The sequence below is a fragment of the Solanum dulcamara genome, chromosome 1 (assembly GCF_947179165.1).
Source record: "Solanum dulcamara chromosome 1, daSolDulc1.2, whole genome shotgun sequence".
Lineage (NCBI taxonomy): Eukaryota > Viridiplantae > Streptophyta > Magnoliopsida > Solanales > Solanaceae > Solanum > Solanum dulcamara.
This window is the reverse complement of record NC_077237.1, coordinates 69,944,145-69,947,015: the sequence shown is the minus strand read 5'-3', so window position 1 is coordinate 69,947,015 and position 2,871 is coordinate 69,944,145. Positions and strand designations below refer to the sequence as shown.

Below are 2,871 nucleotides of genomic sequence, written 5' to 3'. Positions count from 1 at the left end.
GTAGATTATATTGTAGTGGACTTGAATTCCATTAAAAAAAGAGATATCCGCACTTCAGCATGAATATTTTTTATTCCTTTTTATCATTTTATTTTTAATTTGTAATTTATTGTACTTAATGATATATACACCAACAATGCTATGATAAATTTTTTTTACATATATAATTTCGAGTGAAGTATTCAAGAGATAAATCCACAATAATTTAGAACCCTCTTTTAAAACACATAGGCGCTGAGTTTATGTCGAGCCAAAAGAGGTTCAATTAACTCTAAAAAGGGAATATCAAGCAAATAGAATAATTTTGTTTATTACTATCTACAAATAATAGGCGTGGTCTCCAAGTAAGAAAAAAAATAAAAATATACCACACAAATTTCTTTTTCCCCAAGGCTATCTGTGAGCATTTTTATATATAAAAACAAGTCATGCTGAAACAGGGATAACATAACACATGTACCAAAATGGCAATTCTTACTTATGATGATGAGCAACCACATTTTGTATTGCTACCTTTTATGGCACAAGGTCATACCTTGCCTATGATAGACAGCTCGTTTATTGGCACAAAGAGGTGTTATTGTCACAATTCTTATGACACCTTTAAATGCCATTAGGTTCAATAGTTTCATTGCCCGTGCAGTCGAAACAGGACTAAAAATTCATCTTGTTCACCTCTATTTTCCAAGCATAGAGGCAGGGCTACCACAAGTTTGTGAAAATTGTGACATGCTTTTATCAATAGACATGATAAAGAAGTTCTTTAATGCTACTCAAATGCTTGAGACACAAGTGGATGAGTTGTTGCAAGATTTGAAACCAAACTGCCTAATTTCTGATATGTGTTTTCCATGGACAACAAATGTTGCTAAGAGAATTAACATACCTAGGATTGTTTTCCATGGGATGGGAAGCTTTTCTTTGTTGTGCTTGCACAATTTGAGAGATGAGAAGTTGTTGGAGAGCATTAGTTCTGACACTGAATACTTTTCAGTGCCTGGACTTCCAGACAAAGTTGAGGTGACCAAAGCTCAACTAAAAGCATTGGTTGATCCAAGCAATCCTGAGTGGAGAGAAATTGGAGACCAAATGAAGGAGGCAGAGGATCAAGCTTATGGAATTGTGGTCAATAGCTTTGAGGAGTTGGAACCACAATATGTGCAAGGAGTGAAAAAGGCTAAAGGTAATGTTATCTCAAAATTTATAAGTTAGTTGCATCATATTAAGTCTTAGTAACAATAATATGTGTGAGACTAATTCTTCTTCACTAAGCACGTGAAAATAGTTTATGCTTTCGAGTGGCAATGTGATTCTCAAACAATTGCCTCTGGAAGCTTAAATTGTTATAGTGAGCATATTCTTTATTAACTTAATTATATTATGTCTGAGCAGATAAGATGGTTTGGACAATTGGTCCTGTTTCCTTATGCAACAAAGAGAAACAAGACAAAGTTGAAAGAGGAAACAAGGCTTCAATTGATGAACACCAGTGCCTAAAATGGCTTGATTCTAGGGAACCAGACTCCGTGCTCTTTGTATGTCTTGGGAGTCTATCGCGCTTGCCAACATCACAAATGATTGAACTTGCACTTGGCTTAAGAGTCATCTAAACGACCCTTCGTATGGGTCGTTAGACATATATCAGATGAATTTAGAAAATGGCTAAATGAAGAGAACTTTGAGGAAAGAGTTCAAAAACAGGGGATTTTAATCCATGGTTGGGCACCACAAATACTAATATTATCACACCTTTCAATCGGCGGATTCCTGACACACTGTGGATGGAATTCGATCTTAGAAGGGATATCTGTTGGTATCCCAATGATCACTTGGCCATTATTTGCTGAGCAATTTTGTAATGAGAAGCTCATTGTGAATGTACTCAAGACAGGAGTGAAGGGTGGCATGGAGAATCCAGTGATGTTTTTAGAAGAAGAAAAAGTGTGTGCACAAGTAAAGAAAGATGAGATTAAGATGGTAATTGAAAGAGTAATGGGTGAAGAAGAGGAAGCAAAAATGAGAAGAGAAAGAGCTAAAAGGGTTGGAGAAATGGCAAGAAGGGCTGTGGAGGAAGGAGGTTCCTCTCACATTAATTTGACAAAACTAATACAAGATGTCACACAAGCAGCAAAAATTGGGGGTGCAAGTCTAGCTAATGCTTCTTGATTTAGTATAAGATGTGCAAATTTGGAAAATCTATGTGAAATCTCGAGTGTGTTTATGATTTCTAATTTTTTCATGTTTGATTGGTTTAAATGTTTGAAAAATATATTTCAAGTCAATTTATTTTCTTCAAATTCAAGGAAAAAATAACTTCCTTTTAAAAATCAAGAAAAACATTTTCCCAAATTTTCCTCCAATCTCAAATTATAATATTTTCATCTTATCTCACCCCTACAACAACCCCACCCACCCACCCCACCCACAAAAAAAAATAACAATTAAAATTTCTTTTTTTAAGAAAAAATTAAAAGTTTAGTTTTGAAAAATATTTCACATTTTGAAAATTTCATTTTTTTTTTACTTCATCCCTATCCCGACGACCCTACTCCCCCCCCCAAAAAAAAATAATAATTTAAACTTAATTAATTTTTTTTGAAAAATATTTCAAAATCTAATTTTTTTTATCCCACCCTCCAACCTCACCGGCTCCCCTCCCCCACCCCACAAAAAAAAATTATTTTAGAAAAATATTTTAAATTTTGAATGTTTCATTTTTTTACTCCACCTCCTACCCAGACCCCCTTACCAACTCCCCTACCCCACTAGTCCCCTCCTTCCCCACACATAAAAAAAATTAAAATATTTATTTTTGAAAATTTTTTTTTACCCCCCCTCCCCCTCCAGTGGCGGAGCCAAGACTTTTGTAAA

General features: G+C 34.7%; 1 pseudogene across 1 annotated transcript; it reads left to right on the top strand.

Moving 5' to 3' along the window:
• Positions 1-464: 464 nt before the first annotated feature.
• Positions 465-2,355, top strand: LOC129888650 (UDP-glycosyltransferase 73C4-like; annotated as a pseudogene). The gene is made up of 2 exons (XR_008766697.1): positions 465-1,183; positions 1,393-2,355. The product of XR_008766697.1 is annotated as a UDP-glycosyltransferase 73C4-like (transcript).
• Positions 2,356-2,871: the final 516 nt, after the last annotated feature.